The sequence below is a fragment of the Puma concolor genome, chromosome D3 (genome assembly GCF_028749965.1).
Source record: "Puma concolor isolate L17-30 chromosome D3, mPumCon1.1.hap2, whole genome shotgun sequence".
Taxonomy (NCBI): Eukaryota; Metazoa; Chordata; class Mammalia; order Carnivora; family Felidae; genus Puma; species Puma concolor.
Window position 1 is genome coordinate 68,373,467 of NC_141678.1, and position 17,472 is coordinate 68,390,938.

The 17,472-nt window shown below is 52.4% G+C and overlaps 1 protein-coding gene and 1 long non-coding RNA gene across 6 annotated transcripts in view; both read right to left on the bottom strand.

The window, feature by feature from the left end:
• Positions 1-17,472, bottom strand: part of ZBTB7C (zinc finger and BTB domain containing 7C) — a 349,974-nt gene that overhangs the window by 78,821 nt on the left and 253,681 nt on the right. The window lies entirely within an intron of this gene.
• Positions 5,823-9,535, bottom strand: LOC147575610 (uncharacterized). Its single transcript, XR_015242554.1, has 2 exons — positions 8,510-9,535; positions 5,823-6,519 (listed from the first exon to the last, which is right to left on the bottom strand). It is a non-coding gene; the product is annotated as an uncharacterized LOC147575610 (long non-coding RNA).

Below are 17,472 nucleotides of genomic sequence, written 5' to 3' on the forward strand. Positions count from 1 at the left end.
TGAGAATCAGTGAGGAAAGGTGCTGATTCAGCAAGGCCAGGGGCAGGTCACACAGTGGGCTTTCTGAGAAGATTCCTGGAGGTTGCCAGCACCATTCAGGCAGTCAACAGGGAAAGGGGAGCCTGGAGATGTTTCCAGAGATACGAGAGGCTGGGGAGGAGGTCAGAGGCGGGCCCAGAGGCTGGGCCTGGGAGACCCCGGGAGCTTGGCACAGCTTTCGGTGCTTCAGGACATGTGGGTGCTCCCGGACTGTAGGTTACACACGGCACTGACATGGGATCTTGCCTGGACAGGGTCCCCTTATGCCCTAGGGGCTCGTTTCCGAGGAAGGACAGAATCTAGGGTCATCCTTGGAGCTGGAGCTCAGGTGTGGACGTGGAACCTCAGAAAACTCCACAGCTGCCCAGTGTAGCAAAAGTCAAGTTACCTAGGACCACAGCTACCAGAGAGCAGCTGTGGAACCAGCTGGTCGAGATGATTTCCTCAGCCCCCCTCCTCTTTTGCTCTCAAAAGGAATTCAGGGGTTCCTGGGGTTTGATTTTCTGCCCAGGAAAATGTCACCTCTTCCTCCTCCCTCATTAAGATAAAACCTCTCCCCCCAAATATCCGTCAGAGTGAAACTCCACCATTAGAAAGTCATTCCTTTCAGTGTGTCTGAGGCTGGAAGAGTGACGTTACTCTTTCCCGGTCACAGGTGTGTGACTCCAGAGCCCAGGGGAACCTTTTTTTCACCTGAGGGGAAACAGTGGGGTGCCCTCAGGGGTGAAGCATCCAGGAACAGTAAGTAGCAGCAGGATGATGTGGAGGGATTGCCAGACTCCAGGGCCTGGAGTTTTTTCATGCAACTTACGAAAATGAGAAGCCGTCAAGAGGAACCTTGCAGTGCAGAGATTTAAGAGATTTAAGTGCAAGGAGGCTAGCCTGGCCAAGCAGGAATGTTAGGCCAAAGAGAGCAGGACACCTAACGTGGTAGGCTTTCCCCAGCCCGGGAACCCCGGGAGCGGGGAGATTTGGGGAAAGACAGAGCCGTGCAGACCTCAAGGTCCATCTGCTCTGATGACCCCATTTTGTAGCTGAGGCAACTGAGCCTCCGAGAGGGGAGGACCCTCAGCGAGCCCAGGATGATGGGCCAGACCACAGGTTCTCCCCTTACTCCGTTCCAGGACTGACCACTCAAAAGCACTGGCAAGTTACAGGAACCTGGGTTAAGTGCCTTGTGCCCTGCTCTGCCTGTTCATGGGGTCACTGGATTACCAGAGTGGTGAACCGTCCCTGCGACCATAATAAAGTGGGGAGAGGGAGCGCTTGGGTGGAAGGCACTGAGTTTTGGGAGACAAAGTCCTGGCCGGGGACATAGATCAGGAGGTTCTGGAGTAGGGACACTTCCTGGAGGAGAAGAGCTTGGAGCGGAAACAGGGAAAGACACACTGTTTTGGTTTCCCTTGTTGGTTTCCCTGCCCCTTCCTGTAGGGCCCCTTCACTTTCCAGAACTGGAGAGATGCAGAAGTGACTTCTGCCATTACAAATGATGTTTATGGGGGCACTTGGGTGGCTCGGTCGGTTAAGCGTCTGACTTGGGCTCAGGTCGTGATCTCACAGCTCATGAGTTGAAGCCCCACGTCAGGGTCTGCGTGGACAGTTCAGAGCCTGGAGCCTGCTTCAGAATCTGTGTCTCCCCCTCTCTCTGCCCCTCCCCTGTTTGCACTTTCTCTCTTGCGCGCGCTCTCAAATATAAATAAAAACATTAAAAAAAAATTATGCGTATGGGGGCACCTGAGTGGTTCAGTTGGTTGAGCGTCTGACTCTTGATCGGCACGATCCTGAGATGAAGCCCTTTGTCGGGCTCCTCAAGGAGCTTTAGATCCTCTCTCTCCCTCTGTCCCTTCCCTGCTCATGCTTGCTCACTCGTGCTCTCTCTCTCTAAAAAAAAACAGATGCTTATGACCACTTGGTAACTTGCAAGGCTTATGAATTTGAGTGAAAAAGCAGGGTACAAAATTGTAAACAGTGTGCGTATCACCGCATTGCAACAGACACCCACACAAATGGTGCCTGCCTGGCAAGGAGAGTGGGGCCAAGTGCTGAGGGAGGTTGTCCGAGGCAGGGCCTGGGTGAAGAGGGCGGCAAAGCGGGAGAGAGGGGAGCAGGACAGGGACTGTGGATGTAGGTTACATTTTCTAGGCATGCTACACGGAGCAGGCATTACTTTATTGAAAGGAGAAAAAATACTACATTTTCAAAAAAGAAAAAGAGCCTTCTTGCGCAGGAAGAGACCCAAACACAAGCAGCTCTTCACCCCACAAATACTTCCTTGCCTTGGCCCAGGCTCGGGGAACCTGGTTTCTGCCCTTCCCCCGTGGTCCACAGGCTTCGCGAGCAGCAGGATGGTCGGGAGACGCGTGCATGCTCAACGGGGAAGGACCACTCAGCTCAAGTGGCACCGCAGGCTGGACAGACGGCTGTCTATCCCAGACTAGGAGACTGAGGCCCAGAGAGGTAAAGTGACTGAACCACAGGCCCACGGGAAGGTCGTTAGTGGGAGAGACCACGGATCCTTAAATGCAGCGTGGTGACCATTTCTGTTCTACATACTGCTTTATGGAATGTATCACAGCCATCATCATCATCACTGGGCGCAGCAGTCTTGTCTCGCAAGGACAAAAGAGATCATTTTCTGTGTGTCTTTCGCACGCAGTCCTCGGGGCCCCTCCGGGCCCCACACCACGCCGATCAGGGGGTAGACGCCCTCTGGCTCCCGTGACCACACGTACATTCGCTGCCCTGCATCTGCTGGCCGCTCTGTCCCCTCACCTGGTTGGAAGAACAGACCTCTAAAAGCCTCTCCATTGCTGGCACTTCTTCTCCAGCCTGCAGAGCCTTTTTAAGAGGCATGCTCTTTAGGGAGCTAATTACCTAATTAGTGCATCTAGAGGAAGGCTTAAGTCATGAGGCTGATAATAAGGCAGAACCCACGGAACAATTGTGCTAGGCGGCTCCTTGCTGCCAGCCTCGTTGTCTGCGTCAAATTATTAATTACGATTCTTAATCACTCCTTTTCCCGTCCGAACCCCGGAGATTTCATTCCCTTCATCGCCTGGCCTTCCTAGAATACGCAGTCCTGAATGTCTTTCTTCTTCAGGGCAGTGAGAGGGGCGGACGACTACATCTAGACTAAAGCGGTCATGCTTTCTGCCCGGACCCGAGAGCCACCAGCCTGACCGCTGAGCTGGGGTCTCCCCCTGCCCGTGGGTGCTGTCCTGGGGAGGGTGTGCTTGGGCGGGTAGGGCCAAGGAGGGGGTCCAGGATGCGGAGAGGGTGCCGGACAGGGCAGGGGAGCCCAGAGCAGCTGTTGTTAGCCATGTGACAGGGGTGTCAGGCACAAGAGAGATTAGGTTTACTCCTAATACTTCTGTCCTGTTGCAGGACAGAAACAGAACCGGTGAGAATGCTACGTGGAGGTTCCAGTCTGGTATCACGGGGTAACTCTGCCAATTTGAGCTGTGTCAAGGACGGTGGGGTCTGTCTGGGGGCCAGACCAGCCTCCAGTGCCCGGACGCTTTCTGGCGGCTGGAGGATTCCTCCCTCCTCTGTGCCTCTTTCTACCCAAAACTGACCCCCACCCCCGCCCCGAGGCCAAGACCGTGCCTGACTCACACCTGTGTCCCTCTCACAGCCCCCGGGGACAAGGGCTCCACCAACGTCTGTGAATTTGAGTTGGAATAAAAAACAAGCCCAGATTTCAACACATCAAAAAACAAGAACAGAAAATGGAATATTGGGATTGGGGGGGAAAGGTCAACGGGGGCTTAGTTTTCGTGCTCGACTTTTCTCCAAGGGGCGGAATGAATTTCTGTAATATTTGTGACACCAACAATGAAACTTCGAGATCCGAAAGTCAATGTGAACCTTTACTGGAGTCCTGAGATGGCATTTTCTCCTTCTTCTAAATATTTGGTAGCCCAAGGTGAGCTACGACCCAGGACTGTTCTGAGACTGTCACAGCTGTTAGGGGAGGGGGTGGTGGGGAGAGACCTGGGTGGGGGGGGGCGGTGGTAGGAGGACCGGGGTACAGGAGGCAAGTTCTCCTTAACCTCGGGTGTGACAGAGGATGAGGTGGCTGCGGAGTCAGCTCAGCCACAACGGTGACCCTCACTCTGGGGCCTTCTTGTAGACGGACTTCCCGTGTTCATTCATTTTTAGAGACCAACCTTGTCAAAACAAGGTTGTCAAAACAAAACATCTGTGCATATAAAACAGGAGAAACTCAGGCATAGCCCGTCAAGGAAGAAAAAAGAAAAAAAAAAGAAAAAAAGAAGAAGAAAAGAAAAAAAAAACCCACAAATGCACAATGTTTTGATAGGCAAGTTAGCAATTTAGGACCTAAAATTATTATGTACATTTTCTTTGAGCTGGCAATTCTGCTTCTCCCTGCTTATCCTAATAATTAAGTACGTGCAATGGTTTTATTACCCGGTATTAATCTGAGTATCGCTATGCCATGGGAAAAAATTTTAAATGTCCAAAAAAAAAAAAAAAAAGGTTAAAGTATGAGATGGTACATTTATACAATGAAATGACTTGTAGCCATGAAAGTAATGCAGATAAATAATTTACTAGCATGGGGATATGTTCTGTTGTGACATGTACAAACATTGCTGTATAGAATGATCCCAATTTGCATACTAAGACATGTTCACAGAAAAATGTCTGGAGTAATACAGATGTATATTTTTAAGATTTTTTTTAAAGAGTTTATTTTGAGAGGGAGACAGAGCAGGCACGTGTGAGTGTGGGGGAGGGGCAGAGATCGAGAGAGCCAGAGAAAGAGAGAGAGAGAGAGAGAGAGAAAGAGAGAGAAAGAGAGAGAGAGAGGGAATTCCAAGCAGGTTCTGCATTGTCAGCGTGGAGCCCGAGGCAGGGCTCGATCCTACGAACAATGAGATCATGATCTGAGCCGAAATAAGGAGTCGGAAGCTTAACCCACTGAGCCACCCAGGCGCCCCTGGTGTAATATATATTTATAATAATCACGCTCAGCAAGAGGATTATAGTGGTGTCATTCCCTTTCTCTTATTGTCTGTATTCTCCTAATCCTGTCTTTCAACAATGGATGTGTGTTACTTCTATAATTTAAAAAAGAAGTTTAGTACTATGTATGGTTTCTCCAGGAAAAGAAGATCATTGCAGACGGTTGAGAAGAAAACTTTGCAAAGTGTATGTGCAGAAACCCATTATGTGTGTGTGTTTGCGTACATTCAGAGAAAAACGAGAGGAAAATTCTAAGAGGATTGTAACAGGGGATGAAGGGTACCCTTTCTAAATAGCAGGAAGATGAGTATTTCGGTTGTTTAAACCTTTCTATGTAAAATAACTATCTTAACATAAAAAGCTTTGAACTTAAAGACCGCGTGGCCTCTTAATTGCTTACTGGGTTCAGCGCTTTAGAGAAAGGGTAACAGTCATCCATGCAGATCACACCTGACTTTGAGGGCCCATCAGAGGAGAATCCGCCCGCACGAAGCCAGTAAGCTGACAGGGTGATATTTCCTGAGCAATCCTTGAAGGTGCCCTTCCTGCAGTCAGTCCTATGAACGGGCATTCTGTCGCAGACAGGAGAATGACACGAGAGACAAGTCCCTGAGCCTGCTGGCCGGTAGACCACCCGCGACGCCAACTCCCTGCAGTCTTGCTTCCAGACCTCGGTTTTCCTCATCTGCTCAGATGGGGATACTACTCTGACCCGCCTCCTTTCTTGGGTTGTGGGTGTTCACGGAAAAGCAAAAATCCGCAGGCGCAGGAAGAATAATCACAGGGAAGACACAGAAGAGACAAGAAGGTACGTTCAATAGGGCCATTTGGAGCTAAACTGGTTCGGAACTCACTCTGGCCCCCAGGGCTGGCAGGAGGCAAGAGTCAGGAGGTGCTCCGTGGGGTCCAGACCTCTCACCTCATCGGGGACTGCCTCCTGACCGAGAGTCAGGAGGCTCCAAGTCAAGAGGAAAGCCATGCAAACCTGCAGGTCTAAATTTCTTCCAGAATCTCAGACACGGAGAATGTGCAAATGATGAACTCATCTGCAAACCCAGCCCCGACGCAGATTCGGTCTCGAGTTGCATTTTGGCTGCCGGTGGTATAAACACGGCCCCGGCTATATCAGTAACCAGCTCGGCCTCCTTCCCGTGCGAGGCGTGCTCCTGGCCCACGATCAGTGGAGACGCACCAGGAAGCGGCACACGGGGTGGCCGCGGAGGAGGCACTGCGGGCCGGGCGGCGCCCGAGACCTTGGGCAAATCCCCCTTCACTCGGAGTCTTTGTTGACTCATCCGTAAAATGAGGGTTATGTTGCCCCGTGAAAGGTCTGGTCCACTTTGGAGCTCCTGGGATCACTCGGTAACCCAGACGCCGTAGTTCGGTTCTTGACAGCGGTCACAATACTGGGATGGATGTAAATATACAGGAGGCCGGAGTACTGGGCAGGAAGGAGCTCAAGATAATATCCAACTAGGAGCTGACGGACAGCTGGGGGAGCGAAAATGGGTACGACCACCTTGGGACACGATTCGGCATTATTTTACGAAGGGACGCACACGTACCCTCTCACCCAGCAATCCCACTCCTTCATGCAGAGCACAGAGAAACTCCCAGACCTCTGCTCCCTCCTACCTAGATGCTTCCAGCTCAGTCTGAGCCCACCTCCTCTTCAGTCCTCAGGACAGATGAACACAGGGCCCGTCGGGTCCAAAGTCAGCTCCCACCCCCAGTCTCTGCTGGGTTTGCTGTCTTCCACGACTGTCCCTGCCTGTCACTCTGCCAGTCACACTGGGGCCGGCCAGGTGCTCATCTTTCTGTGGCTGCCGTGGCCTGCTCCCTCCATGCCGGTGGCTCTCCGGATCCTACCACTTCCCAGAGCCTCAGAGGGTCCTTGCTCTGACCCCTCACCTCCACTGGCTGCCCTGGCCACTGCCTGCCCGGAACTTGACCCTCTGTGCATATGATCTTTAGTCCCAGTGCAGACTTAGAGCCGGCCCACTACGTGCCCATCATCCTCTCGTTGCCCCACGCGGGGAGATGCTGAACAAGCATGGCTCCTGCATTGCTGTTCCACAGCGAGAAGCTGACAGAGCCAGCGCATAGAGGACAAAGAGGCAGCTGGCTTCTGCTTTTACCCTACGCCTCCCTCGGCGGAGGTCCACATCAGGCAGGGCACCCGTCCTGCCTGTCACGTGGAACCTATTCTTGTAACACAATCAAGCTGCCCTTGGCCGAGGCCCGAGGCCCTTTCTCCCCCAGCCCACATCTCCTGCGCATTCCTGTCCAGGGTGGACAAGTCCCAGGCACCTCGTGTTTACAGGCTGCCTTGCAGAGGTGGCCCAGCAAACGCTCTGAGACCCAGACAGGAGCCGGGGCCCTATCTAGTGCCCATCAGAGTCTGGAGACGAGAGCTGGGTTGGCAGGGTCCCAGAGGGGTGTGGCCGCTCGCCCAGAGATCCTGGCAGGTGCGAAAGGATAAGCACACACCTGTCAGTGATTTCCCGGGGGGCGTGGCCTCTGCCAGTGCTCGCAGGTTCTCCTCCCAGTCTTGGTGCCTCAAAATCCCCTTCTACTGGGCATCACCTTACCTGTCCTTCACCTCCCTGCCTGGGACTTCTGTTCATATCAGCAGAGCTAAGCAACACCTGTCTTAACAAGACCTTGCTCTATTCACGACCCTCCTGGCTCCGCCTTCAGGGTCCACGTCACTCACTCAATTTATCACTGGCTCACTTGCTATAGCATCCGATGAGCCCTTGGTAAGTCCTAGGCAGTCTCGTGGACTGTGCTGGGGACTGGGGGACACAAAAGTAAGCACAAGGGCCACACTCCTCAGACTGTCCCTCAAAGGCCTCCTCTATGGGGACCCCACCTACATTTCCGGCCGGATCCTACCTCTCCCCTACCTCTACCTCCTAATCCAGCCAATCCGGAATGCTCACTTTCTGAGGACACCTGAGCCTGCCACCACTGGGGGGTCTGCGTCTATCATTCCTTGTATATTGCTATTGAAATCCTTCCAGGACCCGTTCAGGGGACACCTCCTCCAGTAAGCCTTCCTGGTCAACCCCACCAGAAGCTGGTGTCGGAAGAGAGAAGGCACAGGACCTGCATCGCCCAGTCCATCTAGTTCTCCGGTCACGTTGTGAGAAAAAGGGTGCTACATTCCTCAAGGGCAAAGGCTCTGCTCTCTGATTCTTTCGCGTCTCCCATGGTACTTAGCACACCTCTGCGCACCTGAGAAAAAAGCTGTGACCTGAGAAAGGATTTCATTTTTTCCTTTCCAGTGATGCAGTTTTCCTAGGGATGGGTTAGAGCTGGGAGTCTAGCCAGCTGCCTCCGTCACTCCGAGGACCCAGCAGCCATGGAAACGACGGGTCTATTTTCAAGCAGAAACAGGCTATCCCACAGCATACCAGTCCCTCCATGAGCAAAGCAAGTTGTCAGCTTGCTTTATAAACCATGAATCTTGCCTTACCGTTATCTGCAATGCAGGTGCCTCAAAGGCATGAAGGGTGTCTAGCAGGCAGGGCAGACCAGAACCCACGGCCAGCATCAGCAGATGAAAGGTAACCGAGAGAGATGAATGAATGCCAAGTAGGTAAGTTCTTGGGTGGCTCTGGGAGGGTCACTTAGCCTTTCTGTCCCTCAGCTTCCGACCTAATGCGAAGACAGCCTTCCACGGAGCGTAAGCTCATGGGTGTTACAGGGAGACTCCACGGGTTCAAATCTTAGCTCAGTCAATCTCCTACCGTGACCATATACAAGTTACATGACCGCTTCGGCCTCATTTTCTCATCTATAGAATGGAAATAATCACTAGCCCCTCCCTGGATGGTCGTGAAGGTTCAGCAAGTCAACACAAGTGAAACACTTAAAACAGCGCCTGGGCATCACACGCTCTGTGGACGGAGCCTTTGTGACGTCTAATGAGCCATCCGCGCGGAGCTAAGCTTTAGTCAAAACATCTCCAGAGCAGCGGTACTGATTTCTATTCCTTCCAGAAGACCTGGGTGGGGAATATCTGTTTCACTTCACCTTTGCTTTTATTACGTTGACACAGCGTTGTGAAATGGACGAGTTAAAATAAAAAAAAAAAAAAATGTAGCATCAGGGAGCTTTAACTCGGGGATTTTTACCAGTAACGAGGCGGGGCAACAATTGCTTCATATGTGAACCAGTCATTAGCCACATGCAATCCCACATCCGTCAACTGTCAGCTCCTTTCCCCCCCTTTTATGCCACTAAGACCCGTGCCTTTCTCTTAAGGTTTCAGAAGCTCTTCATAGGGTTGATACCTTAACTTTGTTTGGCCATATGTGTTACACACACCTGCTTTAAAACATTTTAAATAGGCAAACGTTCATAGGGAGACCTAAAGTATTCAGTGTTTGCCGGAGTATTCCTCTTGTAGCATTTTAGCCTAAGAAAATACGGCTGACTCAGTCAGAGGAGCATGTGACTCTTGATCTCGGGGTTGTGAGTTTGAGCCCCGTGCCGGGTATAGAGATGACTTAAATAAAAAAAAAAAAAACTTTTAAAAAATTCTAAAGACTAAATATTTTAAAAAAGAAGAAAATATTTGGATTTTGGAGCCAAGGTGTTCATTCTCGTGCTATTTATATTAGGGAAAACTGGAAACCAAATGTTTAGCTATTGTGGCATATTAATGTGTGTGAATAATGTGAAGCCATTACAGTGAGTTTCCTATGAATGATTAGAAAATGCTCACAGCTAAAATGTTAAATGAAAAAAAGCAGCACAATATCCAGCGTAATCCCAATACGGACAAAAAAAAAAAAAAATTACACAAGTGCTTTACAAAAGTCTGCAAGAAGTTATACCAAAATATTAATAGTATTAACCAGAGCTATTTCTGAGTGGTAGAATTACTGATCCCTTCAACTTTGTACCTTTCTGGCTTTCCAAATTTTCTATAACAAATGTATTTTTTCACATATTTTTTTCTTTACAAAAAATTTTTTTTAATATTTATTTTTGAGAGAGACACAGAGAGAGACAGAGCACGAGTGGGGAAAGGGCAGAGGGGGCTGGAGACACAGAATCCGAAGCAGGCTCCAGGCTCCGAGCTGTCAGCACAGAGCTCGACGTGGGGCTCGAACCCACGAACCACGAGATCATGACCTGAGCCGAAGTCAGACACTTAACCGACTGAGCCACCCAGGTGCCCCTCACGTATCTGTTCTTAAAGGAGATTTATTTTTATCCCACCAGTCTCTCAAAACCCAGCGCCCATCAGATGCCTCCCTGGGAGGCTTCTTAGAACACAGATCGCTGGGTCCCTCCCCCGGACTTCCTGGCCCGAGATTCCGCATTTCTAACAAGATCCTAGGCCATGCCGCTGGTCCAGACCACACACTTTAAGAACCAAGCCTCTATACTAGAGGGTATTTTTTTTCTCCATTGCCTTGTTTCCATCCAGATTGAGGTGATGAACACTGATGCCCGCTTTTCTTAATCTTTGAAGATTGATTGTTTCCACCCGGCAAGAAGGAGCCAGAACATCACCACAAGCCCAACCAACAGGCAAGCGTCGTCTTTCCCGCTGCCAGCCCCACATTCTTGGAAGACCTATGTTCCACACATTCCTTCCCTAAAACTACCAGGCACCTCCCTTGCCTTCTCATTTTACAAGCAGATGAACTTTGGGGGGTCTGGGCGCACTTCTCATTTGTAGTCAGCTCCCATACTTTGAGTGAACTTTCACATGTGATGGGCAGGTCCTCCCAGTCGGACCCCAAACTCCCAGGGGGCTCGGGGAACCCTGCACGGGCCTGGCACAGGTGCTCGGTAAATAAGTGATGGTTTGTTTGGGTGCTCCAGGGACTGTTACAGGCTGGGAGGACCCAGGGGAGGGCAGAATTGGCCGGGCCTTACCCTCAGGAAGCTTACGTGCTAGTAGGAAGGCATACAATATCACAAAAACATAAATAATCTCATCGATGGGGAAGAGCACTCTGAAGAAAGTAAAACAGAAGAATAGAATTGTAAGTAACGGGAATGGGGGGTCTCCTTTATTTGGGGGCTCAGAAGGGGCCGTCCGAATCTGCAGGGTGTTGGCCCTCAGTGAGGTCAAAGGGACAGAGTGGATCTCACTGGGTCTGCCAGGCTGGGGTTCCTCAAAAGTAACCTGCACCGTGCCCTGAGATTTCTACTCAGTAGGTCTGGGGTGGAGCCTGAGATCCTGCATTTCCATCGAGCTCCCAGGTAGGGTCCAAGCCGCTGGTCCAAGGACCGACCTCTGATTAGCAAAGGCTTAGGCCAGAGTAAGTTTAGAATCCAATCACAGTGGGGTCCACCGAGAGTTTGAAGCTGGAGAACGACAGATCCTATTTGTGTTTTAACGAGATGATTCTGGGGGAGAGGACATCTGGGAGGCTCCAGATCAGAGCCCGGGAAGCAGGAGCTCCGGAGCCAGCGGAGGGCGCTAGGCAGCTGGAGGTGGCAGCGGAGGTCCGGAGGAGGGGTCGGGTCCAGGATGTGTGTTCAAATGCGGGCTAGCAGGACAGGCTGTGTGACTGGGCTCTGGGGGAGGGGAGTGGTGGGGGGAGCAAAGGAGATTGAACCTGCCGCCCAGCAGGTGGCTTTGGCTCAGGTCATGATCTCATGGTTCATGGGTTTGAGCCCCGTGTCGGGCTCTGTGCTGACAGCTCAGCACACCTCAAAGGGCAGGACCATACTGAACCTCATCCTCCCGTCAACCCATCAACGATTTACTCGGGGACTGAACTGGGTGGCTTCTTTGGCACCGTGCACACACAATCTGGGCTCCGGGACCCCCCTGACGTGCCTGCAGGTGAGGCTGGGAAGGCACGTGGTAAGTTTGCACGCTTGAGTCCTCCTGGAGCATCAGCTCGGAAGGGAAGGCACACGGCTGCAGGTGGCAGCTGGGCCCTGGGAGGCTCTAGGAGAGTAAGTGGGCACCTCGGGGGTCTCTGTCTTGACCTTCAGTCTGGCACGGCCCTCCCAGGGCAGTCCCAGGGCTCCTCCCGGGGAGGCAGCCGCTTTCCATCATGCCTGCTCCTATGCTTCCCACAGAGCCGGGCCTGGGAGCGCTGTTCTCTGTCTTCCACCCCAGCTGAAAGAGAGCCATCTCTCAGGGACAGAGCTCCAGGCCATGGAGCCTGGCCATGATCCAAGAAGAACGGGCGGAGAAGAAAGAGAAGGTGGACCACCCGTGCAGGGACAAAAATCTTACATAAGCGACTCTCAGGCTCCCATGTGTTTGTATCTTCACGGTCGGCCTGTGCTCTGCCCCCACCAGAGCCTTCCCCTTCCTGGCACATGCCAAGCTGTTCTTGCTGTGCATCGTCAACCTTCTACAGCCTTCCACGGTTGCTCCAGCCTTCCTTTCATTCCTTTCCAATGTTGGCTTCACGCTCACTTAAAACTATTTTGTTGATTGTATCACAATATCCAAGGGCAATTGTTGAAATGCACGCGCTAGAATCCCTGCCCCATGCTTACACTTACTCACACCGCACCTGTTTCCCTCTCTTAGTTCCCTTGGAGCCGGCACCCCATGAGTTCCCATTTATGCAAACGCGATTCTGGACTTAGCTCTGCGTGGAACTGATGGGCAGTCATCCTCAAGGAAGCTTTGGATTGGATGAAAAGAGGCAGTCCGGCAGGGCGGGGCATCGATGGCAGGAGAGACAGCAAGAACAATGCCGTGAGTCCGCACCTGGCCAGGCAGGCATGTTGGAGGAGTCCTTGAAATTAGAGCTTAGAGGACAGGCAGAGGACTGCGGGACCCTGGTGCCAAAGAGGGTGCGGAGAGAGGGAGAGGGCTGTGCCGGGCACACGGTGGCTTTGCTGTCCTGAGGGCTCCAGGGGGGCCCGGGGAGGCCAGCTTCTCATGGTGTAGCAGCGGCGAAGCTGGAGAATTAAAGTGTGAAGCGACCTGTGCCTGGGGCCCCTTGAGACGCCACGGTCCCTGCTGACTTACGGTCTGGGGAGGTTTCCTGCCTGTGCTGGGGGAGGTGCTCGCAGCTGGCCGAGCTGAGCTGGGCGCCATCGGGTCTGGCTCGGGAAGGGGGATCTGCATGGACGATACGGATGCCAGCACAGCCTGGTGGAGGCACAACGGCGTGGGCAGCACAAGCTTAGTTCTGTTACTTCTTTTAATGGTGCTTCATACATCCACTTCCACATTGCTGGGCGAGGTGTGCGTTTTGGACTACCTCGATTGTTACTCCTCTTTCTCTCTCTCATGAAGATGAAGTCGTTATTTTATCTTTACTTTAGAGGCGCACGGACTGCTGGAGCAGGCTGTGTAGGGGGTGAGGGTAGAGAGCACACGTGCTGTCCTGCCCATGTGCAAGTTCCCCGTGAAAGGGGCCTCTAAGCAAGTGGTGCCATTTACCCCCACTTGCCGTGCAGTTCTAGCTGGTTTCGCTGAGAGGGCTCAGAAGAGCGAGGCTGGTGAAGGCTGGGAGCGCAGGCATCAGGCTGACTTAATTCTGTTACAACACGCTCCGGTGAAGCATCTGGAATGGGCAGCAAAGTGCACGGGGTGGAAGCAGGGCGGGGGCATTCCAAGGGAGAGGAGAGAACCAGAGGCCAAATGAACATGAGCAAGAATTCCCTGGAATGGGAGGGAGTGTTCCAGAATGGGGAGTGGGGAGTCCCCGTCCAGCTGTATATACAGTCTGCCCCACAAAGGAAAACTGCCCACACCCTGTGCCTCTGTGACCCTGAGCCAGATTCACTGGGGGGTGCTCCGTGAATGAATGAATGAATGAATGAATGAACGAATGAACAAACGAATGAATGAATGAAGGAGTGCGTGAACAGACACAATGGCAGCAGCTTATGTAACTCACACAATGTAATCCTCAACCCCCACCCCCACCAGACCCTGACCCCCTGTAGAAGGGAGGGGTGAGGCTGGGAGGAGCCTGTCCCTGGGGCTCTGTCCAAATTGGCTGACACCCTAAACTGTAGCATCTCCCTCCTGGCAGCTGTGGCCTGGGTGATGGGTCCCCAGGCACAGAGACCTCCAGCCTGCTGCCTATAACGGTACCTAAGCATGGATCACTGACTGCCTTATGGCCACCTATCATGTGCTTGGCTCCATGCAAAGCCAAGGGCTGTGGGCGGAGGAGAGGGCCTTATGGGATACACTTCCTGTCTACAGTAAGTTTACGAACTAACGAGAAAGACGAGCCAGGTACAGAGTGCAGAGGGCACAGAGGTGACCCACCCAGGTCCTGCTCCACATTCGCTGCTGGGAAGCAGTCAGCGGTCAGCCCTCAGCTCAAAACAGCCCTTGGAGGATTTCCTGGGCTGCAGAGCCACCTGACCCAAAGACATACCTGTCCAGGGACACCCACATTCAATGCCTGCCTAAGGCATCAAGGGCTCTATTAAGGCAGGGCGTTTTGACCCAAACTGGGACAAACCAGAGGGGGTCATTTCAGCTCCAAAGTTCCTATGGTTTGGGCTGAAGCTGTTGGGGCTCATTATCAGTGTCTCCTCTGCCCCTCAAGTTCCCTCCCTCCACCTCCTGCAGGAGTGGATTCCCTGGGAACTCTGACATCCTCATACTGAACTCTGCCTTCTAACCATCTGCCCAGAGCCCCCAGCCTTGGAGAAACAGGGACTGCAACACTGAATATAACGCACACAGTAGCACTCAGGGTTAATTTTGTCGTTCAGACTGTAAGCGCTTAGAGGAACAGCGGATGTAGAAATAAATGTTGTAAGATATACTCTGAAAATACGGTTCTCCTTAGCAATTGTCAACTAAGTTTTTTTAGTAATGGATTTGTAAAATACAAATACATACACGTTGCAGTCCTGTTTATTAACAAGAAGAGATGGTTCTCTCGTATTTTATGTATGATGCTCAGCTCTGGGGTTCCCTGATGGACAGGAGGTGAGGTAGCCTGGGGACAGTGAGATGGTTTCTTTCCTGTAGGGCTCAGCCAGCCAGGAAAAATGCCAATTAAGGCAAAGCTGTCTGCGAGGAATCATTTCAGTTGTCACGTTAACCCCACGACCTGGGGATCACAAGCTGGGTACTATCTCCCCCACTCTCCCGGTAAACCGGGCCCCTTTAATTGGCATCCGTTCCTTTGGGTCATGGTGACCCTCACCCAGTAATGTTGAACTTTGCAGGGTGGACGAAAAAGCCAAGCAAAGCCTGCAGTCTGTCTGCCTGTCTGAGACACCTAAGCGAGCCAGAGATGGGAGAAGGTGGGAATGGGTGCCCCCATGTGAATGGGTTAGGAGATGCCTAGAATATACCTTCACCAGGAGCCAACAGCACATGCTCGTACAGAATCCGCATCGTCCCCAGGGCCAAACAAAATGCAACCAACTACCTTGGAGAATCGTGGTGTTTTGTTGCTAATTGCCTTTTTCAGATGTTTTCACTACTAAATTATTGCTTATGCTATTATCGATTACATTTATCATTGTTACAGATAGCTGGCTGGGTGCAGGGGACAGGAGTGTGTGTGCCCATCCCTGCCAACAGAACCGGCAGTAAGAGTCCTAACTGTTCGAGAACCACGGGCCCTTTGGGGCATAGTGATGCAGAGGATTTGGGGGGTGGTGGCTGGCTGGTCCCAGGGCCTTGGGAGTGAGGCAGGGGTGCTTGCCCTCACTGGCTGGGGCACTGGGAATAGTCATGGGATACTAGTTGGTGTCTGTCCATTTGTCTAAGCTGACCCTGGAGGGGCTCCGGTTCCTCAAGGAGCAGACGTGAGTGAGAAAATGCAAAAGCAGAGACGCCTGTTTGGGAAATGGAAAGGAAGGGTTCTAGAGATAGTTAGGGAGAAAGTCCTTCGCTGTCACCCTCTCTCCAAGCCCCTCTGCCAATATAGGGATGGTCAGGAGGAAATCGAAGGCCAGGTCAAGGCAGGGGCAACGGCGGCTGATCTGATCACTCGCTCTTCTGCAGCGACAGGAGAAATGCCATGGTCCCGAGATGTGGTACATGATTTATCTTTTGAATTCTTCCGTCAGCTCAGAAGGCAGCTGTAATTTTTGCCATGTACCGATGAAGTAATCCAAAGCTCAGAACTTCCAAGAAGTCCACGGTGACCAGGCCACAGGTGGATGACCTAAGACTAGAACGCAGGCTAAGGGATTGTCCCCCAGCAAGCGCCTCTTGCTGTTGAAGCCACAGAAAGGTTCGTACTCCTGAGTGAGACTCTGGACTCAATAACGTCCCGAGGAACAAGGTTCCCCAGCCCCAAAAGTGTGTCTCCTCTTGGCTGCCTCCCAGACATCCGCTGTTGCCCCGCTGAGCCGCTGGCTGCCGGCCACCTTGCTGGGGACCCCCCCCCCCCCGGTCACAGAGAGTACAGGGAGCTCTCTGTGCCTGGGAAACCACCCGTCAAAGCACCTTGTTTCAGGATTTCTCTATCCTGGCGCTCAGGTCCCAGCAGGCCGGGAGGCAGGGTGGAGGGGTGCTGGCCGTAACAGCTCAATGGCTGCAAGAGGCAGTCAAGCAACATGGCGAGAGTGTGGTCTTTGGGGTAGGTAGACCCATATGCTGGCTCTGCCATCTGTGGGGAAGGATTTTTGGAGCAAGCGGTCCTTGGGACACTCCGACGTTGTCTGCCTCTCCTCGTCGGGTGGCCCCAGTGGACTAGGGCATCCAGGGCATTGACCCTGCCCAGACAGCCCTGGGAGACACCGTCCAGCAGATGTCTCTCGTGCGGTGTGGCGTGACTCCACTCTGATAGCCAGTGGTGCATTCTAAGAACGTGTGACCAGGGAGAACCCTCTCCCTCGTGCGCTTCAGGCAAGTGATCCTGGAAGGGCCCTGCCAAGAACAGGGCAGCCAGGGCGGCGGGCACAAGGCCACTGCAATAGCACCGAGCATTGCAACGCATGCTGTGGGAAGCATTGTGAACTCGGCCAGGGCCATTCTTTGGTGATAACACCATTTTTAGAACATTTCATGTCTTCAGTGGGTATCATTTTAGCAGTTTACGTACTAATATTTTCTATTTCCTTTATTATCTCTCATGCTGATCACCCCCCACCCCCCGCGCCTTCATTACCTGCTCTGATTTGATAGCTGGTAATAATTACTTTGAAAATACATGATAATCCTTCACCACCGTTGGTCAATCGACGGAATCTGAGAGCAGGCCAGGATTTTGTCATAAGCCTAAGGGGTTTCTTATTAAATACGCTAGAAGAACCGTGTCTGTAATCTACCCTGTGACACCGTGGAACTTGAAGACATCCTGGTGTGCTGTCCCCTCTCTCCCCATCAGAACAGGGCTCAGAGCCCAGCCCTGCCCAACATGACCACCAGTGGCTTTAATCCCGGCACCCGAAACCGATTCTGGACTCACATCTCCCACAGGATGCTGCCCAGCTTATTTCCAAAATCTCAGACAGTTCCCGCCTCCAGGGGAGATCCTGGCCAAATGCTCGTGTCACCTGCGCCCACCT